At 32.2% G+C, this 23,617-nt stretch overlaps 2 long non-coding RNA genes across 3 annotated transcripts; both read left to right on the forward strand.

Moving 5' to 3' along the window:
• Positions 1–3,665: 3,665 nt before the first annotated feature.
• Positions 3,666–8,242, forward strand: LOC136061633 (uncharacterized). The gene is made up of 3 exons (XR_010623477.1): positions 3,666–3,901; positions 4,588–4,659; positions 7,638–8,242. It is a non-coding gene; the product is annotated as an uncharacterized LOC136061633 (long non-coding RNA).
• A 5,935-nt stretch (positions 8,243–14,177) lies between these two features.
• Positions 14,178–20,881, forward strand: LOC112011700 (uncharacterized). Of its 2 annotated transcripts, XR_010623467.1 has the most exons (5): positions 14,178–14,265; positions 15,581–15,629; positions 17,564–17,721; positions 17,808–18,093; positions 20,544–20,881. It is a non-coding gene; the product is annotated as an uncharacterized LOC112011700 (long non-coding RNA). The 2 variants fall into 2 exon arrangements; XR_010623466.1 differs by having other exon boundaries at positions 17,564–18,093.
• Positions 20,882–23,617: the final 2,736 nt, after the last annotated feature.

Consider the following 23,617-nt stretch of genomic DNA (forward strand, 5'->3'; position numbering starts at 1 on the left):
TTAGGTACCTGAATGTTAGATCTGGTGTCTGTGGTTTGGATCAGGGTAGTTTCTCCTTTTACTCTTTTGTCAAGTGCTTGAACATTGAAGTTCGTCCTCATGCACTTATAATATACTCTGTATATCAAGGTCAATTGTCTGACTCCGGGTAACACAAGGGTACCAAAGGTCTTGATATTGAGGGTGAGGGTTTTCATGACATGTGGGTCTTCAAGAGCCACTGAGAAGTTGGGAAAGCAGTCAAAATGGACAGGGCCATTACTAAGACTGGTTTCAATGGTTCCTAAGAGGCTGTCATTGAATCTTATATGACGAGTGTCTCTAAGGGCCATAAGGATGGAAGCATTCAATTCTTCTCGGATTAAAGGTTTAACTCCGACCTGGACTAAACCTATGTGGATGAAATTATATCCATCTTTCTTATGCCTTACTAGGGTTGATTCAGGTAACAAGTAGCACGTCTCGTACTCCTTGTTGATACTGTAAACCTGTTCTATGGTTCGGACATGGAAACTAGTTTTAAAGGCATTCTTAAGGGTCCAAGAAGATTTATAGATCTTGTTGGTGGGAACCTTGGGAATGTTCCAATCTCCTAGTTTTAGATCTAGATCAGACAACTCATAATTCTCCGAATTGATTACACCATCTGACTGGGGAATTTCCGGAAGGGATGTACTGGATGACCTAATGCTGGTGGAAGAGTTACTTCTGAACAATCTTCTCATACTCATGATTAAAAGCCTAGTTAGACAATCACAACCTAATTACCTTTAACCTCAAACTTCTGGATCTATCCTTAGATCTGAAACAGGGTGTACACAAAGACAATCGCCTAATCTCGTGCAACTCAACTTCCTACTGCCACAATCCTTACTCTGAGATAACTCCCTTTCGCTCATGCCCTACCCGTCGGGACTTATTGTTTGATGCGGGACACACACTCAGCCTGGGATTTACTGGACTTACTGGGTTAACAACGGCACAAATCACGGTCTTACGAGTCTCAACAGTACACATCTGCAACAAATTGGCTGGATAAAAATAGAAACAAAGAAGAAGCAGATAACTGGGAAACAATTGAACAACATGAACAAATAATCAACGAATAAAAGCAGATAGATAGGAGGCTCAGCCTTCCAACAAAAAGGTAACAGTAACAACGGATCTGGAAGAGATGATGAATAGTAACTAGAGAGTTATCAAGATGTAGATGTAAAATAATGGAAAACTGTATATGATTCAAAATAATGATAATAAATGCACAAAATAATGGATAACTATGGCGGTAGAACCGGCCAACTTGATTAATTCAAAATAAACTGTAACTTACAACACGATCGGCCAAAACCGGCCAATTTATATATATATATATATATATAAAATATGCCTAAATATAAAATATAATTAATTATATAAAAAAAATGTTTACCAAAAAAAAAACATATATATATAATATATATATACACACAAGGTAATATATATAAAATGTTTACCAAAAAAAAAAAAATATATATATATATATATATAATATGCCTAAATATAAAATATAATTAATTATTTAATCGCCGTGTCCCCGCCGTGTCGTGTCCTTATTTTTTTTAAATTACCGTATCCCCGTATCCGTGTCCGTGTCGTGTCTGTGTCCGTGTCTGTGCAACATAGATTCCATCAAGAGAAAAACAAAAAAACAAAAAAGACAACATGGCATTCCATCCAATCTTTTAAGGGAAACAAAAGGCAAGCATGTAAGAAGGAAAAAAAAAATCCAGGCTATAAAAACTGTGCACTAAACAGATGGTACAAATTATCATTGTTCAAATACATTTTAAAAATAATATAAAAAATACTCCATGCCATTAATACAGCCAGCAAATGTCACAAAGTCTTAGTCTTCTTCTCCTATGTTATCTCATGTAAAGATATTGCCTTAAGGTGCACACATGTTACTAATTCAGCACATGGACGCTCAAATTCATGTAATGAGTCTACCTATGCCTAAATATGAAAAAAGATCTTGATCTACCTTAATCGTTAAAATCTTCAAATTAGCACTTGAATCAAACCATTCACTTACAAACCAACAACTTTGAGCACAACACTACTTATTTAATAGGGAAAACAACAGCTTGAGCCTATATGCAAAAATTAGCGAAATTAAGATGGATGCAGAGAGTTCCAAAATAACTGAACAAAACAAAATATTCAACAATATGAAAGATAGAGGCTAATAATTAAATAGATACTAATCTAAGATACCCAAACTTGTAATAAATAATCTGCTACTATCGCAACTCAAATCTTACAAACATGGGTGGGGAAAAATGCTAGAGATCACAAACCATATATATAAGAGCTCTATTTGAAATTGAAAGTTTCATTCACAAAATCATCACAAATAGCAACTGAAATCCCTCAGAATCAAGAAAATTTAATCTTGGCTTAGAACTATCCCAAATACATCAATCAACAAAATGTAATCCAAAATATCAGATAAATAGAGGGATAGTAAGCCCGTCCTAAGGTGAAACAAAGTCTACAAAAAGAAGCTGAAGTAATCATTATAAGGAAGTTGATCACAAAGCATGACACCAACAACAAAAAAACATAACAATTTTATAGGTTAGTTGAAAAAGAATCATGGAATGCATTTTTTTCTTTTTAGAAAAAGCTGTCTAAAATATGCAAAAACAGAGGAAATTCAAACAATGAATACATAATGAACAGAATTATCAGATAAACAAAGGAAAAATTAGACTTTCCTAACCTATCAGTCTGTTCCAGCAACTCTGCTTGCAAATTACTCAAGTTTTGTACTTGACAGAGAACTGCAGCAAATCTGAATTTAAATAAAATGACAGAGTAAGAAGGTTTTTTATAATTTCAATAACACAGTGTCTAACAATCTGCTGGAAGGTGTATAGTAATCAGTTGGTTACTAATTTATTTATTTTTTTTAAAAACGCAGTAATTACTATACACTCTAAACTTTCAGATTTTAAACCATCCAAGTAATCAAGGGTGAAATCCCTAATGTTACCAAAGCTTAAAACCAAAAATAATAATTTCAGACCATATCATCCATAAAGAGAGAATAAACCCATCATTACACACTCTAAACTTTCAGACTTTCATCCAAGTTGAAATTTGGCTATCAAAATCAAGGGAAAAATCGCTTATGTTACCAGTACGTAAAACCGGAAATTATAATTTTCGCATAGAAAGAGAAATAAACCCATCTATATTTCAAAAGGAGTCAAAGAAGAACCCTAGACAATTCGGTATGAAGAAAATTTTGAAATACAGATATATTGAAAAGGAAGATGGTAATTCTTGTAGTATAAACATCTGGTCTTAAACTAAAAACATATACATATTGGAGATTTAATATGCTAATTCGAAAAGGAAAATCAATGTCGAAAAGTTTCAGAAAACCAAAACAGTATTTGAAGAAGAAAAGAGTACGCTGACCTTTAGAGATATTTTGTTGCAGAGGAGAGATGAGGCAGAGCAGCAGATCAGAGGGAAAGTGAGTTCCTACATTTAAGGAGGTATTGACAAATAGGAAAAATGAGCCGCATGTTACAACGTTCAGTCTTTCAAAACTCTGCCTCGCTTAACACCGTTTGACAGCTTTTTTGATATATTAAAAAAAAAAAAACCGGTTAAAATAAAATAAATAAAAAAGTTGCAATTAAAAAAACCCTAGCCATCTCTTTTCATCAGTCTACGCTTAACATTTGCTCTCTCTAAAAGAAAATGCCTAGCGATACTGCGACACGGAGAAAGGGAAGGAGGAAAAAAAAAAAAAACTTGCGATCCAGTGGAGTTTCGAACGGCCGGCCATCGCCATCTGATCTGCTGCTCTGCCTCATCTCTCCTCTGCAACAAAATTTTTCTAAAGGTTAGCGTACTCTTTTCTTCTTCAAATACTGTTTTGGTTTTCTGAAACTTTTCACTATTGCTTTTCCTTTTCCAATTAGCATATTAAATCTCCAATATGTATATGTTTTTAGTTTAAAACCAGATGTTTGTACTATAAGAATTACCATCTTCCTTTTCAATATATCTGTATTTCAAAATTTTCTCCATACCGAATTTTCTAGGGTTCTTCTTTGACTCCTTTTGAAATACAGATAGGTTTATCTCTCTTTCTATGGAAAAATTATAATTTCCGGTTTTAAGTACTGGTACCATAAGGGATTTTGCCCTTGATTTTAATGGCCAAATTTCAACTTGGATGGTTATAAGTCTGAAAGTTTAGAGTGTGTAATGATGGGTTTATTCTCTCTCTATGGATGATTTGGTCTGAAATAATTATTTTTGGTTTTAAGTTTTAGTAACATTAGGGATTTCACCCTTGATTTTAATACTTGGATGCTTTAAAATCTGAAAGTTTAGAGTGTATAGTAATTTATAATTTTTTTCTAAGTGAAATTATGGTTTTTTGGATTAATTACTGGGTTTTTGAAAAATAAATTAATTAATTGATAACCAACTGATTACTATACACCGTCCAACAGATTGTTAGACACTGTGTTATTGAAATTATAGAAAACCTTCTTACCCTGTCATTTTGTTGAAATTCAGATTTGCTGGATTTCTCTGTCAAGTACAAAACTTGAGTAATCTGCAAGCAGAGTTGCTGGAACAAATTGATAGGTTAGGAAAGCCTAATTTTTCCTTTGTTTATCTGATAATTCTGTCTATTATGTATTCGTTGTTTGAATTTCTTCTGTTTTTGCATATTTTAGACAGCTTTTTCTATTAAAAAAAAAATGCATTCCATGATTCTTTTTCAACTAACCTGTAAAATTGTTATGTGTTTTTTTGTTGCAGTCATGCTTTGTGATCAACTTCCTTATAATGATTACTTCAGCTTCTTTTTGTAGACTTTGTTTCACCTTAGGATGGCCTTACTATCCCTCTATTTATCTGATATTTGGATTACATTTTGTTGATTGATGTATTTGGGATAGTTCTAAGCAAAATTAGATTCTTAGAGTTCTCTTTGGTTTATTTTTTGAAAATAAAAATCCTTTTTTTAGGCTTTACATTTCAGTCTACCTCACAGATTAAATTTTCTTGATTCTGAGGGATTTCAGTCACTATTTGTGATGATTCTGTGAATGAAACTTTCAATTTCAAATAGAGCTCTTATATATGGTTTGTGATCTCTAGCATTTTTCCCCACCCATGTTTGTAAGATTTGAGTTGCTATAGTGGCAAATTATTTATTACAAGTTTGGGTATCTTATATTAGTATCTATTTAATTGTTTGCCTCTATCTTTCATACTGTTGAATACTTTGTTTTGTTGAGTTATTTTGGAACTCCATGCATCCATCTTAATTTCGGTCATTTTTGCATATAGGCTCAGGCTGTTGTTTTTCCTATTAAATAAGTAGTGTTGTTCTCAAAGTTGTTGGTTGTAAGTGAATGGTTTGATTCAAGTGCTAATTTGAAGATTTTATTGATTAAGGTAGATCAAGATCTTTTTTCATATTTAGGTGTGGGTAGACTCATTAAATGAAATTGAGTGTCCATGTGCTGAATTAGCAACATGTGTGCACCTTAAGGCAATATCTTTACATGAGATAACATAGAAGAAGAAGACTAAGACTTGGTGATATTTGCTGGCTGTATTAATGGTGTGGTGAATTTTTTATGTTATTTTTAAAATGTATTTGAACATTGATAATTTGTACCATCTGTTTAGTGCACAGTTTTTATAGCCTGGATTTTTTTTTCCTTCTTAATGCTTGCTTTTTGTTTCCTTTAAAAGATTGGATGGAATGCCATGTTGTCTTTTTATTTTTTATTTTTTATTTTTATGGACTGCCATGTTGTCTTTGGCAAGATGCTATATGGGATGGATGTTGTTTACAAGAGTGAAATAGAAGGATATATTTAGTTATTGTTTTGGGATGTTATTTTATTTGGTCAAATATTATAAATTTTACCATTTATCTAGAGATGGTGCCTTTTGGAAAAGTCTTTAGAACTCTTACCCACAATCCATATGTTTCTAAGTAATTTTTTTAGAACAATGCTTACTCCTAAATCTGTGTATATTTATTCTTTTTCTTGATTTGCAGAGTATTAAGAAATTTAATATTTTTTAAATGGATAAATTTAAAAATATGTTTTGAACCAGTTCAGTCTTGGTGTCCCATGAGCAGTCAATGGTACTATGGGATCAATCCTGCACATTTTTCAATTCAAGCCAGATTACAACTTCAATTTATTTTCTATAATTTAAGAAACCTCCTTTTCCCATCCTTTTGTTGAAGCACAAATTTACGGAGTTCTCTTTCAGATAAGATATTTGGGTGTTTTTTAAGAAGAGTTACTGAATCAAACTGAAAGATTAGGATAGACTGATTTTTCCTCTGCTTATCTCATATTTTCGGTTAAATTTTCCCAATTGATGTATATGGGTTTGAATTGGTTTTTGTTATGGATTCAATTGGCCTATAACCCTATTATGATTCCATTAATCTTTTTCAATCTTCTTCCGATAGCCAAATAGATAGAATTCTCTTTTATTTTCTTTGTCTGCTATGTTTTGTAATCAAGTTGCTTTATTTGTGTTTGTGAGGTTTTCCAATTCAGTCTAACTCAATGATTACATTGTCTTGCTTTTGATGGTTTTGAGTTCTATTAGTGATATTTTGTAAGCATTGAAAACGCATGATTTATGCTTTACGAAAAAAAAATTAGTGATTCCCACACGTGAAGTGCTGTTTATACCTAAATTTTATATGTCTAGAAGTTTACATTACAGTTAAAATTAAAAAAAAAAAACAATACTTTATGATCTTATGATTGCCAAATGCTATAATTACAAGCTTGGATTTAATTATTGTTACCGGATTACCATATTTTGAAGTCTTGATTTTGGTACATCTAAATATGGTAGAGACCACTTTCAATTCTTAAGACTCAATTTGGTTAGTGACTATGTTTTGATGAGAAAAAAAGTTTTGGCTTCCCATCAGTCACTTATCTTTTAAATTTTGTAATACATTTCTAGGAGTCATTATGCCAAAAAAAATTATTGAATCAAGGTTAAAGGTAACCTGATTTCCCATTTTATTTTTCCAATTTTTTGGGTTCTGTTTTGTCGATTATTGTTATTTGGTTAGAATGTTTTCCCCTGTTTGGCAGATTTTTGCAAGATTTTGTTTTTCTTTTCATTTGCCCTTTAAATTTGAAATCATTTAATTCTAACATAAAAAGTGCTTCCAAATTATGCATCAAGTTCGTTTCTTCGTACCTTTTTCTTATTTACTTAATTTTCTGTTTTATTTCAGATTGTGAGAGTTTAAATTTTCTTTATTTAGGTTATGGTTTTCTCATTGTTTGGAGGATTTGTTTCAGTTTCTTTATGCCATCTTTTTCCATTCAATTTTAATTTTTGTCATAGGATAGTCAAAGCATCCTAAGACTCTTATATCAACATGAATTGCAAGTGCTATAATATATGCGATTCCAATTTTGAATCCAGCTATAATTCTTTCTTATTGTTGGTTGCTAAAATTCAGTTATAGAGATAGGGTTTTTTAGGTAGATTCTTGCTGACATCTCTCATTGTTGATGTCATTTTTTTTCCCATCTTTTCATTTGCCTCTTTGTTAGATTGTCACTCTGTTCAAGTCTCAATTGGTAACCAAAGTACCATGTTGTTATTCAAAGATGCCTCAATTTGTACTTGGCAAGTAAACTGAAATCTTTATTCATTAAGGAAGCGGTTTTTTTCCTTTTTTACTTGGCAAGTAAACTGAAATCTTGACTGTTTCTGAAGATTTCACTGTGGCATGCCACTTATTACTTACCACGCATTGGATATGTACTCTCACTTTTGCTGATTGGTATAGCTTTAGTGTTATCTCATGATGCTGGTGCAACACAGGAGCTGTGATCCAAGCTGATGCAAGAATAGTAGTGATGCTAGCCCCTGCAATTTAACAAGAGCATAGCTAATGTATGATCTGTTAGTGTAGGTCTGTTACCTAATGTATGAGCATAGCTAATGCTTTAAAAGTGTATCTTGAAATGTGAAGTTGTATTTCTACTGTACAATTTTATTATAATTTCCCTTGACACTTGATTTGCTGTCATCTTTAACAGCATGATCTAATAACTTTCTTTTTGGGGACCTGAATTTGAAGCAAAGAAAAAGAAAGAGAATGTGTAATACGACTGTTAGAGAGAATAAGAAGGAAAAATGTATTTTATTTTAATGGTAGATAAATGCAGAAAATGTATTTTGTTGTTGTAACTTTATGGTTGTTGGTGGGTGAATTTCCATTAATAAAACAATGAATGTAATTGCTATTAAGTTGACAGAAATTGCATGTAATTCATTTTGTAGATCATGTTTGGTTGGAGGACACCTCTTATTCTTTGAGTTTAACACTGTAAAATACATTCAAAGTTTGTGTGTGCAGCGGCCAATGTGGCATGACCACAAAGCTGAAGCTACAAAGGGGTATCAAAGATTTGATTGATTTACAGATACTTATTTTAAAGCAAATATGTGTGTTTTACAATGAGAGAATACTATGCATATCGATTGTGTTCGTAACCAGATTTCAACATGCATACTTTAGAATGTATAGTAATAATAATTTTTTTGTAAATGGAATTATGGAATTTTTTGGATTAATTACTGCATTTTAAAATAATAAATAGATAGATTGATAACTAACATATCTTACACACTTTGCAACCAATTTTTTTCTTTACAAATTGATTTTATTAACCAAATTTCTCTTCCACTTATTTCATACTTCAATAACTATATTCTCTTGAAACCACAGCATTATCAATTAACATTTTCTCTAGATCATGTGTTGATGCTAAGTTATGTTTTTCTTTTAGAAGAAGGCCTACACATTAACATCATTATTTGAACAATTAACCATCCACCCCCTTCCCTATTTTACCATCACATTAAATATAATATATTAAGTTGATTGTTTTCTAATTCATAAAAGGATCCTGCGCATTGCGCGGGTTAAACACTAGTCTATATTGTTAGGACATATATGTTTTAACTTGTTTAAGAACATATGTCACTTGGTTATGTAAATTGGCTAATCCTTTGACAAAACGCACTCTGCTTGTAATTGGGTAGTTCTAGGTGTTTTTAATACTTCAAGAAACAATGTTTCAAGGTCAAGTGTTGAAGTCATCAAGTCTGTCCAAGAGAAAGCAAGTTGAAGTGCACAGTTTTTAAAGCTCGACATCTCTCGACAGCTACCTCGACACCTGCTATCTGTCGAGATTTAAAAAGTCAGATTTCCAATCTGATTTTCTTGGGATTCGTGAATATGTTTTTGGGCCTTCTTTTCTTCTAACCCTAAACATATAAAAGGATTATTTTAAGAGCCGTTTTGGGTGACACAAGTTGCATTATCATTGAGCAATCTCTGTTTAAGCAAATTGTGGTCAACAGACGAAGTTCTTGACCTAGTTCATCTTCCATCAAGAAGTTGCTGTGTATTTGCACCATAGGGTTTTGTAACCAAGCATCTTCCTGCTATTCATCAAGTGGATGAACTGAAGAACTTTGCAGCCAACCATTCTTCCTCAGTTGGTGTTCTGAAGTCGCGTACTTGGATATAAAATAATAAACAAATAGATTGATAACTAATGTATCTTACACATTTTGCAACCAATTTTTTTCTTTACAAATTGATTTTATTAACCAAATTTCTCTTCTACTTATTTCATACTTCAATAACTATATTCTCTCAAACCCACAGCATTATCAATTAACATTTTCTTTAGATCATGTGTTGATGCTAAGTTATGTCTGTCTTTTAGAAGAAGGCCTACACATTAACATCATTATTTGAACAACTAACCATCCACCCCCTTCCCTATTTTACCATCACATTAAATATAATATATTAAGTTGATTGTTTTCTAATTCATAAAATGATCCCGCGCATTGCGCGGGTTAAACACTAGTAATAATTAAAAAAAAAAAAAAAAAAACTCAACTATTGTACCGTAGCACTTTTATAGTATAATTCTACTAGTACAAATTGTTATTTAATTTGAAACTAATCATGCTACTCTACAATTGTTTTTTAATAGATAATTAAAAATTTGTTATTTAATTATACAACATGCTACAGTACAATTCTATCAATATAATTGAAATGTAGCAAGTTTACTAAAAATGCTAAAACTTTTAGCATATGAAACACTTCATGAATCTTGTTTTTTCGTGTTTGGTATGCCAAATGCCAAATATTTGACATTTAGCAATGGGAATGCTTTAAACTTCTAAAAATTGCATTCAATGGAGGTCAAGTTCTATGTCATTCTCCCGCAAGATCCCATGAAAATGGAGGAGTGGAACGAAATTGGGTTTCAAATTTTGGGTATTCTAATTTTCTAAAAATTAAAATAAATTAAAGAGTAAAATATTATTTTTATCCCTAAGCTTACACAACAGTTTGTTTTTGATTCCTAAACTTTGCAAAATGTTCTACTTTCATTCTTCCATCAATGTCTGTTAATTTAGGTCCTACACGATCTAATGGAGTGCTCATGTGGTATTTGATAGTGACCAAACTAATTTATTTTTTTAAATTGTAAGCACATGGCACACAATTATGGCACACATGAAGAGAGAACCAAATGAAAGATTGTCAATTAGTAGCTTGAAAGTTGAATACTTGAATTGGGTTGCACAAAATAATCACTTTTGTAACTATTTATAGATGGTTTATTATAGTGACCAATGAGTGTTGGCAAGTAAAAAACAAAACTAGTACTCATGCAAGGAATTGGTCAAAATGGAAATCCTCGGACAATTGAAAAGTCTTTGCATGAAACAATACGGCTTGTTTTTTTTAATGTAGAAATGCTTTCACAATTCGGCATGTGCATGCAAATGTTAAATTAGGTTTATCATGAGCATGATATCAACATTAAAATATATTATTTATATAAATAATAAAAAAAAAAAACCTTAAATACATTTATTTTAATACCGACTATGCCTTTGTTCCTAAGGAAAGAGGATTTAGATTCGTGAATGATTGTATTGACCATTAACTCCAACGTCAATGATGACTTTTCTTGGGTTCACATGATACATCAAATTAGATTCTGTCAATCTGATTGGAAGCTTACTAGAGTTTGTTAGTACCAAAAGGTTAGTGATATAAGTTTCTCAATTAAAAATGTCTGGAAGGAATTTTTTTCTTACCAAAAAAAAAAAAATCTCAGATTAAGCGTGGAAATACAAAACATGCATTGCAAGAAGATGAATTTCCTTATCAAATGCATTACATATTCATAAAAAAAAATAAAAAAAAAAAAAAAAGTGTAATTACACATACACAATAATTATTTTTGGTAAAAGTTTAAAATAATAGAAAATATAAATTTTCAAAACACATGCATTCTGTCACTAGAATATTAGAATTTCAAATAAAAATATTTAGAATATTTGGCTAATACATTGAGACTTCGACTTGACTTGGCATAATCCTGGTTATTATGAATGTGTAAATTCGTCCAATTCACTACAAAATGAAAGATATATATATATATATATATATATAATCAAATCATTGGAAGTAGATCGAGAGTGTGAGCAGAGAAAAATTGTTCAACTTGATTTGGCATAATCTTGCTGATTTACTAATTACCACTTTTTTTGTCACTTAATAGTAGACTTGTGATTTCGTACTCATTTTATAATTTAGAAAAAAGTGAAGATGAAAAAGTTGATAACAACAATTTAACTTTTTTTTTAAAAAAAAAATGATGAAGCCATAGAGGAAAAGTTGATAAGAATGATTAAATTGTTATTTCTATATGGAAATTGATAAAATAGTATATTTGATAATTAAATATGATATTTGCTTGAGGTAATGTTGCAGTCTCCATGAGACAGTTAATATAATTTTCACCTGGAGGAGGAGGAGAAGAATCAACTATGACTTCTAAAACCTAAATTTTATTATATAGTAAATATGATATTGTATTAATAAATTTGAAGTCTTTATTACAATAGATCAAGTTAGGATTTTATGTTGATTGTTGCAAATATGATCTTGCATCATATATGAATGACTTCATTTTGCAAAAAATAATAACATTTTTAGTTGCAATTGTAGGATTATTATATAAAGTAACAAGTTTTCTACACAAGATGAATATGCTCTCAAAAAAAAAAGAAAAAAAAGAAGGCGAATTTCACATAAAACAATAGTTTTTCATACATTCACACATGCCTCGATAATGATTTCACTTGGATTTGGGGCTAGTTATCCATATTCCAGTCTACAAGCAAGGTAACGTGTCCACCCTCCCTTTCACATGAGGCAAACAACAAGTGGACTTAATAATAATTAGATAGTGACGATGAAGGGTCTGTTTGGAATTCACTTATTTTGCTGAAACTGAAAATTTTTTGTTGAAAGTATTATAGATAAAAGTAAAAATTAACTGAAATAAAACACATGAATAGTATCAAAAAATGCAATAAAACTCATAAATAATAACAAAAATAAGCTAAATAGTAAAATAAGTTAGCAAAAATATTTTTTGCGAATACGAAATCAGGATTTAGGGGGTTACAATTTATAATCAATCTAGACTCTTCAAAGGTCTGCGAGCAACTAGTTGGCTTTTATTTTTTTAAATGCAGAAATGCTTTCCCAATTCCCCTTATGCATGAAAATGTTAAATTAAGTTTATATGAGCAAGACATCAACCTTTTATACCTCTATTTTATTAGCAACCTTGTCTTTGTTCCAAGGAAAGAAGAACTGCGTACGGACAAGTGGATATTCTTTACAATTACTGGTTTGGTAATTAGGTTCATGCATGGATGGTTGTATTGGAGTCAATTATGACTTTCTTGCCTTGGTTCTCATTTGACATGCTAAGTTCATAACACAAATTTTCTATCCCATTTAATTCTTTAATTGTTGTATGTCATGTGTCTAATTTTTTATTTTTATAAATTTTTAAACTTTGATTTTTTATAAAGAAAATAAATATGAATACATGGTATGTTATAATTAGTGTAGGAACATAAATCTCACACGAGAACACATGACATTGATTTCAAACCGACCAGTTGATGGACGAGGCCAGAACTAGGAATGGGTTAGTCACTTTAAATATTAACATGGATCCATTTGATCCACCGGTGGCGGTGGGATGATACAATGGTCACCCTATATTTGCTTAACCTTGCATGCGTTTCTGTTGTAAATTAAAGTCCATGCATGTGCAAGTGTATCCAACAAGGAAATGGTATGTCGACAAGATCATAACAATCTGGGCCACAAAGTCATGGATTCCCATAAGTTTAGGCTTGATCAAAATGCTTTACAAAGCAAGGCCCGCATTAAGAGTAAGGCATGGATTATGTAAGTAGAAGTAGAAGTCTGTTTTGTCCATACTCTGGTCTACCCAGCGCAAAAACCCGCTGCAATAGTACAGATTTTTTGTAATGTATGGATAATCTCTTCAAATTTTGAACTATATATAAAAGAGCACTAAACCAGAACAAAGGTTTTGTAGACTCAAACCAAAAAAAAAAAAAAAAAATCCTCTAGACCAGAGTATGGACAAAACAGACTTCTACTTCTACTTACATAATCCATGCCTTACTCTTAATGCGGGCCTTGCTTTGTAAAGCATTTTGATCAAGCCTAAACTTATGGGAATCCATGACTTTGTGGCCCAGATTGTTATGATCTTGTCGACATACCATTTCCTTGTTGGATACACTTGCACATGCATGGACTTTAATTTACAACAGAAACGCATGCAAGGTTAAGCAAATATAGGGTGACCATTGTATCATCCCACCGCCACCGGTGGATCAAATGGATCCATGTTAATATTTAAAGTGACTAACCCATTCCTAGTTCTGGCCTCGTCCATCAACTGGTCGGTTTGAAATNAAAATGAGTGAAACCGACAAGTGGTTAGTCTCCAGCGATGGGTTAGCTCATATTGAACCTTCGACGAGAGAGAATGCGAGTGCAAAGATGAAGTGACGGCGGGCCACGACGAAGATGAAGTGACGACGGTGTGAGATGGAGTAGTTAGTTTCATTCTTTGCATTTTAACTTTCCTTCTTGGTGCTTCATCAAATCGATCTTTTTTTTTTTTTTTTTTTAATTTATTTTATTTTTGTTGATTGATCTCAAGTTTCCTTTTCTGTGCAAGGAATGTTCTTCTGGAGCTTCATGTATTAAACCCCTTATTTCCATTCCAGGTACAAAATATCTTTTATTTTGTTTTTCTGTTTTTGTTTTTGTTTAAAATGTTTTGGATTTTTGTTTTTGGTTTCTATTTTGTACTCTAGTTCTTTGTGTTGCTGTGTTAGGAATTTTAAAATTGTTGTATGCTCTCATAATCAAATTTGGACCGTCAGTTGTGTCAATTCTTTGTCCACAAAAGCAGAAATTCTATTTTGGATACCCATTAGGGGAACCCTGTTTTGTGTGTTCACTTTGACCATGCTATCTCTCACTTGGAGCAAACGTTGGCAAGTATATTGATGTTTGGAATTGTGGAATCCTTTATGCTCTTACTATTAAGATTGCATTGTTAATCTGAGATTCTTGTTAAGATTGCACTGTTAAGATTGCAAGTATATTCATAAAACACATTTTGAATGTTAGTATATATTTATATATATTCCTGTATTTGGAAATTTCGTAATTCAATTCTCTTTTAAGATATTCCATTGAATATTTTTTTAGTATTTTTATGACCAATTTGATCAACATAGCTTTGCAAAACAGTGCAAGATGGGCTCTGTTAGAATTGGGTTGTGGAGAAGTATTATCCTCTTAGTTGATGTTTCTCTTTTCATTGACTTTTGTATAGTAGTTTTGGTAGTGAGGTATGATCTCATAGGCACATAATCCTCATCATTTGTCGTAACTTTTTGATGTAGTTCACTATGAATAAATGGTGAATTTATATGAAAGTAACAATTAAACAATACAATCTGCAATGTAAGGTAGTTGAAAAAACCAAATAAAGTTAAAAAATTTAATATGGATGATTATATTTAAATATGGTTGACAGCATATCATTGCTCTCTAGTGGATTTTAAAAAGATATGTCAAATATTCGATTTAAAGTTTAGTCACAACAAAGAGGTGCATGTTGTTCAAAGAATCAAAGGCTGTGTGAGAGTGTGTATTGTCAATCTAGATTTCATTTATTTGCATAGGTTTGATGTAATGCAATTCACTTGTGGTGTTTTAATTAAGGCTAATTTGATTTTGTTTTTCAATCATAGTGTCCTCTTTCCATGTTTATTCTTTTGCTTTTAGTGATACTTGGTCATCTAGTGTTGGCAACCTCATATCCAATTTGGATTTTAATCTGGCAGTGCTACTTATTGGTCATAAGAAGTTGATTTTTTTTTTCTTTGTGTTAGGCAACTTAATTAGTGGAGTTTTTTTTGGCAATAAGTTCTCTTTTCCTCTTGCATTCGTTAACCTCTCCTGCAATCATTTGAATTATGTGTTTCCCTTATTATTTGCTAGCTGATTCTTGTATTTTGTGTATTTCAGGTTGAATTTCACAAGTCTTAACTAATTTTTTTAAGGTGATTTTTGTAAGGTGATTTTTTTTAGCCTCCTGTGAAATTACTTTTGACTACTGCATTAAGGGTAAGAAGTTAGAACTATGGATTACTTTGGATTTTATATGTCAAGTTGAAAATTTTAGATCGATGCATAATCTATATTCAAGTTGAAATGGATTACTTCTAATTGTAGCATGGTTAACTCATACTCATACTATGATAAAGATTGGAATCACTACAAAAAACGCAAGCTTTAGCTACGTTTTTTAAGTGGCGTTTACAAAAACGCGACTATAGACTGGCTTTGAGCCATGTTTGGCAAAAACACAGCTACATCGTCACGTTTACCAAATGCAACCCAAAGATCAGCTCTATAGCCGCGTTTTTTGATGTTTGAGCTGCGTTTTTGTGGGTTGGGATTAGGCCACGCTTTAAAAACGTTGCTATAGACCCATCTGAGTTTTTTTTTTTTTTTTTTTAATATGTCTTAAAAGCCGTTTTAAAAAAATGCAGCCACAAACATACCTATTAAGCAGTTAGGACCGTTGATATGGGATAGTTGAATGTGAAGAAGATCGAAGCGTCTATATAAGGAAAAACTACTCAGCTATCACACATTCACACAGTAACATTTTTTTTTTCCGCTCTCTCTCAGTCTCAAAACAACAAAGGCTCCACTCACACAAACACACCCTATCAACCAAAATAGCTCAAAAAAGAAGAAGCAACTCAAAATGGCTTCGCTGAGAGTCTACTCCAATCATGGCCTTCTCGTCTGGCCTTTTGTCCAAATCCAAACAAGTCTTTCACTCACTTCCTCCTATTCCCGATTCGAATACTGATATTCCTATCCCTGTTTTGCTTTTTCCAAACCTTCGATTTTGTTGACCAAGTTTTTATTTTTTTATTTTTTTTTATGAGTCTTGAATTTGTTTGGATACGCTGAAAATGCAAACTTTTAAGGGATGCCAAAGAGAATTGTGTATTAGATCTGCAAAATGATGAATTTTTGTTTCCATTTCTTACTAACCAAATAGTGTGATAGGGTTTCTTTGTTCGATGGTTTATTATTGTGGATCTATTGGGTGTGTAGGAGTTTAGGGTTTGGAGTGTAGGAAATGGTGGATTGTTAGGGTTTGAAAATTGGGTAAAAGCATGATTTTTATTTTTATTTATTTTTATTTTTTTTTATGTTTGTGTGTGTGTGTGTGAGTGGGTTCATTGGTGCTAGAAATTCTATATGTGTAGCAAATGGGTAAAATAATCAGCATGGCAACGATAGTGTAAAGGCAGAAATTGATATTTAGTTGGATTCATCCGGCCTTTTGTAAATATATACGTTGTGAAATGGGGAATGAAATGAATAAAAATGAAGGGTGGTTTGTGTTAATGTTTTTTAATCCAAAAATAATAAAAGTAATATAGGTGTAATAGTTGTAAATTAGGTTATTTTGTGTGTGTGTGTGTGTGTTTGTTGTAGCTAGATAAGGTGGCATGAGGAACTAAATTATATTTATGTAACCTATTGTTTTTTTAAAAAATTATCATATATTTGGATGGAGAGAGAGAGAGAGAGAGAGAGAGTAAAGGAAAAGGGAATATGGGGGAAAATGTACTTAAGTTTACTGCATTCTGGCTACCTTTCCATCTCATTTCATCTAATTCCCATCTCCCATAGTTCTTAACATACATGTAAGATGATAATTAACTACAACGTAGCATGTTTTGATGCAAGTGGACAATCCCCCCCCCCAAAAAAAAAAAACCCAAAATTCCACATTCCATTCTCTTAGTTGGTGATTTTTTGTAAGATTAAATTGCTTCTTATTATGGAACTTAAATTGCACAAAGCTCCAATACTTTTAATTATTTCTCTCACTCATGTCAATATATGTACATATATGAGTGTGTGTATAAATGTATTATATGTATATATTTGCTTACATAGTTATTTCATATATTCTTGTAGATGGAGATCGTGATCGTTATCATATAGAAGGATTAATGGAAAGTCTTGCAGTGGATGACGATAGGGATTGCTTCTCACCCTTACTGATAAATGCTACATCTGTCAACATTGAGGTCTACTATAACAAGGCATTGAACTACACCTTGATGGTTACCTTTGTATCCTTTAATTATCATTATTCACCTAGCTTATTCAAAATGATATTAGCCTGTTTTGCGTGGACTCCTTAACCATTTTCATCAAGTCTCTTTCCTTCAAGTTCTTCTACTAATTCTGTAAATGGAACATGGCAACACTCAATCTGTAAGAACTTTTATAAAATGTACTTGAGAATAAAACTATAAAAGTCATAACTTCCGTATATGTATTTTTGTCAATATTCTTTTAGCTTTTTTGAGTTCACAAAAAAATCATGGTTCTGACCTTCCACTGTTATGGAGCTGCCAAAGTTTCAATTTTAATGATTGGCCAACAAGCTATCATGGATGCTTATCTTTGCCTTCTCCATCTGACAGCCAAGATACTAGTTGGTAAGTGTAGTAATAACCAATACTAGCTTACTAGAGTTTTTTTTTTTTTTTTTTGATAGGTAAAAATAATATTATTGAAAAGAGACTGCTAGAGGGTTTTTTATTTTTTTATTTTACGTACAATTTTATAACTTATGTATATGTATTATAATTTTTGACTGGATTATTACAATTATCTTAGTTATAGGATTTTTTGAGGACCCATTTAATCAACTATTTACTTCTTGACAAAGTGTAGTAGTGTTGGTGCAAATAAGAATTCTTTTGCAATTATAGAACTGCAGTAGGAAATACTAACTTTTTCTATCTGATTACTTTACCCAAGCTTTCGGTAGCATAATTTATCTAAGGATTCCATATAGTTGGAGAATGTAATTAATCTTTTGTAAGCTTTACCCAAGCTTTTGGTAAGCTTTTGTAATTAATCTTTTGCTTGGTTGTTTTTTTTATTTTTTTATTTTTTTTATTCTTTTTTTATATTGTCTTTACTTTGTTTTTCCCTTTTTGTAATTTTTGGGTTCGCTCTGTGCTTTTCATGCATAGAATAGCCTTTCGTATATATATCAGTCTTATAAAAAAAAAATATATATATATATATATATAGCTGGAGAATGTCAAATGCCTTTGATTTATCATTTTTGGTTTGTTTGCCTATAGCCGCATTAAAAAAAAACACAGCTATAGACCCCGCAGGGGCTATTGTCATGCAGTAAAAGTCGTGTTTGTAAATGCTGCTATAGAAAATGCAGCTATAGCCTATAGCTCTGTTTTTTGTAGTGAATGTGGGACCTAGTTTTTTTATCACATGTTTAATTAGATAATATATGGGCCCATTTGCACGGTCTTCACAAGTTGATTCCACAAAATTTTGTTCAATGCATATTGTATTTGGTATCTAATTTTTGGTCCTTGTTAAGGGATCAGTTGACATTGCAAATAATAAATAATTAGCCTCTTAACTTAACAAAACATAATTTACCCAAATTAAACACACTTTTATTGAATCTATAACTTCAACATAACTTTCACAGCTGCAGACTTTTTTTTTTTTTTTTTTTGTCTTTTTTTTATTTATTATGCTTTCTTTTTTTGTTATTGGTCTAGTGGCAAAATTCTCAAGTTAAGCAAACCATACACATTACAAAAAGGATAGCAAAACCAAAACAGTGTCAATTTGAAGCAATTTACAATGTTACCTCTAGCACACAGATACTTACAGTGTGTTGCTGCAATTTACAATGTGAGCACATGAAAAATAGTTCACTGCTTCTACATTAATTGTTGTCTACAACAATACACTTAGCTGTTTATCAAACAACTTGCGTGCATGTAACAAAAATGTAGTTGTGTGAGTCCAAACCAAAATAATAAAGCAAAACTTAAAGAGATCAAAATAATAAAGAAAAGACTTAAGAGAGATTCTAGAGATTATATACCCATCTTTTATTGGAAGAATTAACTTACAATTCAATTTAGGATCTGAAGCATAGCTTTGAGAAGGAGATATGATAGTTGAAGCAAATTGGCATCAATGGAGGAAGAAAGGACAGAGGTATCTAATAGGATTTTGGTTATTCTCCAAAGAAGTGTTAAACCGATTCATTTTCCTAGGTGTCCAGCAAGTTGTAAAGGTTGTAGATAGATATAGATATTNGTTGTTTTTTTTATTTTTTTATTTTTTTTATTCTTTTTTTATATTGTCTTTACTTTGTTTTTCCCTTTTTGTAATTTTTGGGTTCGCTCTGTGCTTTTCATGCATAGAATAGCCTTTCGTATATATATCAGTCTTATAAAAAAAAAATATATATATATATATATATAGCTGGAGAATGTCAAATGCCTTTGATTTATCATTTTTGGTTTGTTTGTACCCTCCACATGTTAGATTGTCTCACTTGCAAAGTGAAATACCAACTCTGGAAAGAAATTTGTCTCAACAATGACCCTAATGGAAAAAATGACCACAGTCCCCCCACCCCCCAAACTTCTTGTTTCCTTTTACTTTTGGGTTCAATGTCTGGCCTACACAATGGGATAGCTATCCCCTACCTACAACAAATTTGTGTATGTACTTCTGATAATGCTGTCCACTTGCCATTTGTATCCAATGCTAAATTAGAATGACATCATTTACATTTACAATAGGCATGTAATCTTGTACTAACTGATGATAGAGCACACTGATATGCAAGCCACACTTGAAATTGCATGTATTTTTATAAATGATGGTGATGGTATACTAGCATTTAATTGTGCAACTGTTTCTGCATATTTTATAAATGATGGTGATGGCATGTATTCATTTTGTTTAGGTACGACATACCTTAATCGTGCAACTGCTTCTACATATTTTTGCTCTTGCATCTTGTATGATGACCATCCTGGCTAAGTTTATTAATCGCCTCATACTCATCATCATTAATCAGGTGTGTTTGCTTTTTTGCATACAGAATCCTCATTCAATGCTTTTGCAACTGCTGCCTTTTTCAAGTTTGTGGTCTTCTCAATTTTTGAGATGAGATATCTTCTTGCAATATGGAAGGCAAGTAGGCCTATGAATAATGGTGAAGTTTGGGTGACTATGAGGCGTGAGCTTTCAGTTCTATATAGTCGTTTTTGTAAGTATTATGGAACTTTTATGTTTATCTTTTCAATGCCACTCTTCCAGTTGTGGTGGAACTTCTCTTTATAAGATCTATTGGAGGTGATGCACACTCGGAAATAGTGCACACCTTAAGTATATTCACGCACATTCGCCCCCTTTATGTTTACTAGCCTTCTCATGCGCAAGTGTGCTCGGGACCTCTTTTTTCTTAATCTTAACTGGTTTATCTCTCAAGTAAAGGCTAAAAATAAGGAGAAGTGAAATTAGAGTAAGAGTAGTACATGGTGTCGTCGTTGGGGTTATTTTGAATTATTCAATCTACTTTTATATCCTCATTATTTTGAGTTTTTATTAAACTCCTTTGAATTAGATAATAGGCTTATTTTTGAAAGTATAAAGAAGTGGACACCAAAGAATCGTTGTCAACCAAAAGCTTGGAATTAAACCTACCCAACTTTGAGATTTCAGGCTTTGTCAAGAACTAGAATGTTGCATAGAGAAAAATTGTACACTGAATATCCTCATTTTTGTAGCCATATGGAATCATGTCTTGTTAGTGTGATCAATGATGACTACTACCATATGAAAAATTGTTACATATAGTTCAGTCGCATTACTTTATAATTGCACAGTAGTTCCAAAATATCTTCTTCCACAGTCTTAGAGTATATTTGCTATGACAGCCTATTAGAATAGTATTATGTTAATATTAATAATTTTAGGTGAATCTCCCCTCCTCCCTCCCTTGGGCCCAACTATAAAATTATAAAAATAAATAAATAATTGTGGGCTAAATAAGCTAGTCTTCAAGACATGAAGTTTCCATGCGCCTGTCAAGTTCTCATGCTACTTATGCAACATTAATATATGATTTTTTTTTTTCTTTTAAGTAATTTAGCTCCACTGATGTAATAAATACTTATTAACTTTCATTTTTTTTTTTTTTTGTCTTTTTTTTATTTATTATGCTTTCTTTTTTTGTTATTGGTCTAGTGGCAAAATTCTCAAGTTAAGCAAACCATACACATTACAAAAAGGATAGCAAAACCAAAACAGTGTCAATTTGAAGCAATTTACAATGTTACCTCTAGCACACAGATACTTACAGTGTGTTGCTGCAATTTACAATGTGAGCACATGAAAAATAGTTCACTGCTTCTACATTAATTGTTGTCTACAACAATACACTTAGCTGTTTATCAAACAACTTGCGTGCATGTAACAAAAATGTAGTTGTGTGAGTCCAAACCAAAATAATAAAGCAAAACTTAAAGAGATCAAAATAATAAAGAAAAGACTTAAGAGAGATTCTAGAGATTATATACCCATCTTTTATTGGAAGAATTAACTTACAATTCAATTTAGGATCTGAAGCATAGCTTTGAGAAGGAGATATGATAGTTGAAGCAAATTGGCATCAATGGAGGAAGAAAGGACAGAGGTATCTAATAGGATTTTGGTTATTCTCCAAAGAAGTGTTAAACCGATTCATTTTCCTAGGTGTCCAGCAAGTTGTAAAGGTTGTAGATAGATATAGATATTGATTTCAAAAGAAACACGTTAGTGTGCATTAAATATAAAGGGGGAACTGAAGAGTTAAAGAAATAGAAAGAGATGAACTGTTTTTGCTGAAGCAATTAAGTAACCTGCATTGTTTCTATTTCTAAATGCATGTAAGAATTAACTTTTTAAGAGGAGGTGAGGTGGAAGGTCAAATGCAATAATTACCCTAATAGAGCTCTAATAGAGCGCCACATGGCAGGACCTCATGCACTTCGGCATGAGGTCTCTGCTTTTATATATATATTGATTGATGTGATCTTTGATCTTTTTTTTTCTTTCTTTTCTTCTTTAAGAAACAAGACTACAATTTTTATAGATTAACAGAAGTGTCTATCAGCAACTACAAGATTTTGAACATCACAGGGGATGTCATCAGACCAATAGCGTGGACAAGGGGAATATTTGGCTAATTTTGCCAATTTATCAGCAACTGCATTCCCCTGTCTTTTGCATGTGAAAAACAGAATGAAACAAAATTCAAAGTTAGAGCTCTAGCATCCTCAGCAATGTGACCAAAGGGGCTTAAACAACTTGAGTCCAAGTTAAGAGCTTTTATGATTGTTTCGGAGTCACCTTCAAACGCACTTCATCAACGCCGAGGACCAGAGCAAAGGAAATTGCTTTTCTGCAGGCGATAGCCTCAACATCGTCCACTATTGGGGGGAGGTTTATTTTGTCCGAGAGAGCACCAATGACTTGACCACTTGAGTTTCTTATCACCATGCCAATGCCCGCCATTTGTAAATCCTGGAATATAGCACCATTGAAGTTTATTTTCCAATAAGAACTCCAAGGTGGCTTCCAGTGAATAGGGGCTAAGTTTGAAGTCTGAACCATTGAATCTGAATTCGCTGTCTTTGTTGGGTCTTGAGCAGATTGGTACTCTTGGAAACGATCATGCATGTCTCCATAAATTTTATTATATAGAATGTAGGTAGTCTTCAATCTGGTAGCATTTTGATTGTGCTAGATAATCCATGCTACATAAGCAAACTGCTTCGCTAAGAAGCGTTCGTTGTTGTTAGCAATCACAATCCATAAGTCTCGAAAATCCACAAACTGCATAGCAACCTGATTCCTGAGGCATGGTTCCTCCCACCAAACTTCTTTAAGCACCTGGCAACCCCGCAATGAATGAATAACATCCTCAACACCATCAAGACAAAGATCACAGGTGGCATTTCAAGTTACTTTCTTGGTAAACAAATTTTTCTTTGTAGGGAGGGATTTGCAGCATGCTCGCCAAATATGAATGTTTAATTTTATTTGGAACTTCCAATGCCCAAATTTGTTTCTAGACTCTGTTGTGAGCTGATGGTCCTATAGTATGAGTTCCAGAGAGCAGTTTATAAGCAC

This window comes from Quercus suber, unplaced genomic scaffold (genome assembly GCF_002906115.3).
Source record: "Quercus suber isolate HL8 unplaced genomic scaffold, Cork oak 2.0 scaffold_336, whole genome shotgun sequence".
NCBI lineage: Eukaryota > Viridiplantae > Streptophyta > Magnoliopsida > Fagales > Fagaceae > Quercus > Quercus suber.